Consider the following 6,039-nt stretch of genomic DNA (forward strand, 5'->3'; position numbering starts at 1 on the left):
TAAATTAATAGGATGTGAAAGGAAATAGGGGTGTAACCTCAGGACGGCTAGGACTAGGCTATATGCTAATTTGTTGAGAGTAGTGTAGCGGCATTTAACATCTTTCAATAAATTAAATGACTTAAGAAGAACACTGGTTCCTGTTCATTGTCCTCCTGCCGCACTAAAACCGACCCTACAACGCTTTCAGTGGCGGACATGTACATCCTTAATAGCTCGCCAACTATTGATTTAGTGAGTACAAACAAGGTGGACAAGTATTCCTTAGGTTCCTTCAACGATTTTGACTCAACATTCCATTGGAACTTGGTGGCTTAACGATGTATCTTGAAGAAGGATAGATTCTGATCAGACGATCTCGAGATGAGCCGGGGCAGTGTTGTGATTCGTCCGGTCAGTTGATGTGCTTCCTTCAGATTATACGTAGGGTAGCCATGTCTCGGAGAGCCAGCACTTTGCTGGGGTTAACGTCAATTCTCCGCTCGATCACAATGTAACCAAGGAAACATCCGCTCTTGGCTCCAAATAAGCACTTGCTGGGGTTAAACTTGAGTCCGCACTCCCTCAATGTTTGACACGTCTCGTCAATGTCTGCACATAAGTCAACCGCTCGGAGGGACTTGATCAGAATGTCGTCCACGTGCACCTTCATGTTTCTTTCGACGATCCACTTCTATAATACTTTGTTCATAAGTCGTTGATAAGTAGCATCTGTATTTTTTAGTTCGAATGACATAATATTGTAACAATAGGTTCCTTTAGCAGTGATAAAACTAGCCTTCTCCTGGTCCTCTTTGGCCAATGGGACTTGGTGATAGTCTTGATACGCGTCCAGCATGCATATTAACTTATAGTTGGAAGTCGAATCTATCACTTAATCAATGTGCGACAAGGGGTAGTAATCTTTTGGAAACGTCTTGTTCAAGTCCTGGAAGTCCACACAGACTCACCATTTGTTCTCAGGTTTGGATACGAGCACTATGTTAGCCAGCCAACTCGAGAACTGTACCTCCCGGATGTGCCTCTCCTCGAGTAGTTTGTCCACCTTTGCTCGGATGATCTTATTCTGCTTGACTCAAAAATCTCTCTTTTTTTTGCTTAACATGTTACGCTCCGAGGGTAAGGTTGCCCAACAAAAAATAAGGCAGCACCTCCCCTGTAACAATGACAAATAAAATCAATATACAATGTCACAAGGTTACTCACAAGCCATCAACAGCTCACATGGTTGGATATAAATACAACCATTCAATTATATACACAGTCCAGACGACTGAAACAAAAGAATATAACCACATAATTGTATAGTAAACAACCCACACTATTGTAGTAAAACACAGTGAAAGTCACAAAACGAGTGTAAAACCACACTATAACCAACTACGAGTTGGCCTGACTTGACACAACCACATCAAAACAATTACAGGAAGTCAAAAAGCTAAACTCCATACAAAGGATACATATACACGAAACAAATCCAAAGCTAATAATGCGAATGGAAGCAATAACAGAAGAAGTCGCTCGATGTGACATGAGACTGGCGGATAAGATCTCTAGGTGACTCCATAAATCCATTACTTGCTACCTGGAGAAAGAAAACTAGTTCATGGGTTGTTGAGTGCTGGGACTCAGCGGGTAATAGACATATAGTGCATGAACATAATTAAAAACTAGAGATACAAAGGTATACAATCTCATAGAGAAATAGCAGATACTACCATGATATCATAATAAATATCCATACCTGAACACATATCTTAGGCTAGTAATAGAAGGTCAAGAGTAGTAAAGATCTACTATAGTACTGCTCGTAACTACAAGGGTAACATGTGAGTTATATACATATTACAAATAAATAAGTCAGTGTCTAAACACAAACAATAGGTATCATATGGATAAAAATAAAAACAATAGCATAAGCTAACATAATAACAAAAGTGTATGCACGGATGGTTACCCTTCCCACCCCTTCGCACCATGACCCATGTATGGTTGAGAGGTCGGAACAATGACAACTGTACAACACTCAAAAGCTATAACTACTCTTGAGTGACCGAGTAGATAGGTGCTGAGTAGCTAACTAGCTACATAGTGAAAGGGGATCCCTGCTCACAACTCCAACTATCACTACCTATGAGTGGCCGAGTGTGGCACGACATGACAAGCAGCATCTGCTCCATCTACCACTACCCATGAGTGGTCGAGCGTGCGACTCTAGCCAACGACCCTCTCAACCACAAGAGAGACATGGTCATTGGTATGCATGCAATGACATGATGTGCAAGATGCAGTAGTCATCACATATATAAACAGAAATCAGGTATATTACATGAAGCCAGCATGCTCAACAAGGTATATGAATAAACAACAATTAAAGCAAGTAAGTATGGTATCTAGTATCTATTAAATATCATGGATATCAATGTGAGACTATATAAATATCAAATCGATTAACTCAAAGATCGAGTGGATAAGTATCAAGCACAGGAAAAATACGAGTGGAGTCAAGGTAAAACACAACAACTATCCGAATATAAAGCTCATGCACTAGGGTCAAAGTACTAAAGAGACAAAGCAGGAAGTACCACTACAACAAAAACCCTCATAGACATCGGTTTTCCACCGATGTCTATTACATTTTCGACCGATGTCTATGAAGGCGATGTAAAAGGTCTGCCATTTTAGATATCGGGTTATAACCGATGTAGTATCACTTAACGACATCGAGTGTAAAACCGATGTAATATTATATGTTAATAACACCAATTTTGGCAGCGGTATACAACCGATGTAATATTAGTTAATGACACCGGTTTTGCAGCGGTAGAAAACCGATGTAATATAAGTATTGTTTAACGATACAAATTCGATTTCCGAAATAGTGAAAAACCAATATTATCACCAAGCAAATCATAAAATTAAGTTAATATTATTAATTCACTAAGAAAATCACAAATAAAAATACATCGATATATCTAAACACACTAAGTCAATATCCATATAACCAACACATAAATATTCTTCTTACAACATAAAAAGATAATAGATATTGTGCACATCAAGTCAGTATCCACAAATTACACATAACTATTCTTCTTACAACATCAAAAGGTAATAGATAGTACACAAATATTCTTCTTACTGGTGCCAACGTTATCCTTCTTGCTCCGTGCAGAGATTTAACTAAATCTTCCCCAGTAGTTTTATTTGTTAATAGACAATTCTCTTTATCTATTACTGGATGTGCACCTCTGCTTGTTTGATGTCCTGAGGGTGACAACTGATTGATGATTCTTTGTAAAGGAGGCCTCCATCTTAAAGGAGCCACTGGAGGCTTTGGGAACTTTGTAACATCCTTCTTGCTTGTCCTCTCACCATTTAATTGATTCTCCAGTTATCTTACCTGAATAGAATAAAATAGTCAATATGGATATAAAGCAGTTTGTTGCTTACATAAGGGAAATTAAAGATGCTGTAAATTCTACTCAAATAGAGATTGAAAATGAGATAAGTAACTTTTTGCTGGTAGTTTTTACTTGTTTGCTCAGCTTCTTTGATCTGCACATTTGAAATAATCTGTTATAAGGCAACTGATTTGAAAGAAGCTAAATATAGTTATGCATGGTGTATAGTAGATTATTATGATTTTTCTTGGAATACTTCCAGTAACACATTTGAAATTATGATTTTTCTTGTATAGTAGATTATTATGATTATTATGGTGTATAGTAACACTCTTTCTAGTTCTATATATCACCCATTTATTTCCAACTTCACAGAATATTTCCATCTACTGTGTTATGTGGGTTATTAGCCATTTATTTCTAGTGTTCTCTTCCCCTTCAGCCACTCACATTTCCAGCTTTTGAAATAGCACTCGGTAAACGTCTGATTAGATGATATTTTTCTTTCAGTTTAAGTTAGTAACAAAGTTTGAGCCATTCTATTGTGTATGCCAAATTTCCTTAGGACTTGCATTGACAGTAGCATTCCTTTGAGCCATTATTTTCAGCTGATTTTTCAAGCACTTATATTTTGTAATCGATAAGACCGTCACACAATTTACATGCTACAAAAACTAACTAGAGTTATAATGATCGAGCAACTCTTGACAAAAGTAGATCATAGGAGTTTTTGTTTTTCTATCATGTGTCAAGTTATTCTGAAGTTATGCGAACCACATATTACATGAACAAATTTATGTACATCACTCGTGCTAATCGAATGGTAAAACTCAAAATGTCCTACATGTTCTTGTCATGGCACAAAAGCAGTAATTCAAGCACCTAAGATTCCCCAAGTATACAAAACACATTAAAGCAATAGAAAGCTTGTTTGTACAGTTGTCGGTAATAAAATGCTCTAGGGCAATAAAACATCAGCTACTGTAGTACATTCAAATTAAGATCCAAATGCCAACAGGATTCCAAAAAAATGGTTCATATACTGGCTCCTACATTCAACCCAAATTACACTGCAACAAACAAAATAAAGCCATTGATCTACCTACCGACATCTCAATGAATCCAATCAAAAGACAATTTTTATTTACACTAATAAATAAAAATTTATTTTAAAAATGTAATTACAAATGAAAAACTAATCAGAAGCAAGATATCTTAGTTGAAATTGAGAAATTACCCAAATTGAGTCTACAACTCCATTGATTGAACCAAATAGAAAGAGATGGTCAAATCGACTCTTTCTCTAAAAGCTTTCTTTTTAGATCTTTCAGAGCATGAACTATTTCTGGTTCTAAATTGTGCTGAAGCAATTTTCCTTGCATGGAAGTTGACCTGGCAGAATCAAATAAATGAATAACAGCAACTGATGGTCAATTATTTTTAGAACAGCTTGGCACCTGTGAATCTAATAATCAGTATCTATTCATAGAACACAACAATTAAGGCTCTTTATTTACCATAACAGACTAGCAAATAATGTCTAATCTTCTTAATGCAGTCACCTCATTTTTTTAATTTCCAAATATGGTCCAGTGCAAACTTGAAATTTATGCTCTAAATCAAAATTATGATTCATCTATGCTAGCAGCATAGAGACGACAAAACAGAAACGCCAGCACCAAATAGAAGGTAGGCTCCAGCAGCAATTGATGAACTTGTTAGGGAGCCCTAGAGATAAGCTTCGGCAGTCGACAACGGCTGACAAACTGAAGGAATCCAAGGCCTTAGGTAATATAAAACCCCCCTCTTCTCTTCTTCTTCCTCTTTTGTTCTCTTGCTCTTCTTGCTCTTCCTTTCCAAATAAAAATAGTTAGGGTTCCAATCATTCAGGCAATTTTAATCATCAGGCGCAAAATAATGATGAAACTGAGTTAACAAGTACTAAAACAAAGGCATAACTGAGACAAAAACTTGGAGGAGGAATCATAAAGCACTTGTAATATGATTATGTTCACAGCTGAAAAAGACAAAATGATGACCAACGACTCCCACATACTTCACGTTCTATCTCATTTGAATGACTCCAGACGCCATAAGCTTTTGTATCTTCTGCATCACTTGGGGGTTCTTGAGATGATCCTGTGCAGCCTTAGGGTTCTCTTGGAGGTCAATCAACACCTTGATAAGAAAGTAGCCCCAGAAAAATGATTAAACGAGGAATTACATTAAGTACAAAGTGGATGAAGAAGAGAATAACTACACAATACCTGTCGCATGACAGGATCTGTTAGGATATTTTGTATTTCGGGGTCCTGCATGGCCTTTGCCTGCAAAACAAAATCAAGCTCAGGTAAACATAGGAATCTAAAGATAAAAATAACAGATCCAGAATCGTAGGTCCTTGGATCTCGATGAAAAACGCAAGAGAGGTACATTGCGGCGAAGAAATCGCCTAGATCCTAGGTCGAGGAAGGAAGTTTACCTCATCGACAGGAAGACCCGACAACGACTGGATCTCAGGAACTCTCAGATCTGTCTCCACAGAGAGCTTGGAGAGGAGAAGAGGAGGTGAGGCTGAGTGAAGAGTGAAGTGTTGGAGGGAAGAGTAAAGTGTATACGGTGGACGATGCTCTAG

General features: G+C 37.5%; 1 long non-coding RNA gene across 1 annotated transcript; it reads right to left on the reverse strand.

The window, feature by feature from the left end:
* Positions 1-5,346: 5,346 nt before the first annotated feature.
* LOC121987554 lies at positions 5,347-5,736 on the reverse strand. Its single transcript, XR_006113656.1, has 2 exons — positions 5,672-5,736; positions 5,347-5,582 (listed from the first exon to the last, which is right to left on the reverse strand). It is a non-coding gene; the product is annotated as an uncharacterized LOC121987554 (long non-coding RNA).
* Positions 5,737-6,039: the final 303 nt, after the last annotated feature.

This window comes from Zingiber officinale, chromosome 5B (genome assembly GCF_018446385.1).
Source record: "Zingiber officinale cultivar Zhangliang chromosome 5B, Zo_v1.1, whole genome shotgun sequence".
NCBI classification, from domain to species: domain Eukaryota; kingdom Viridiplantae; phylum Streptophyta; class Magnoliopsida; order Zingiberales; family Zingiberaceae; genus Zingiber; species Zingiber officinale.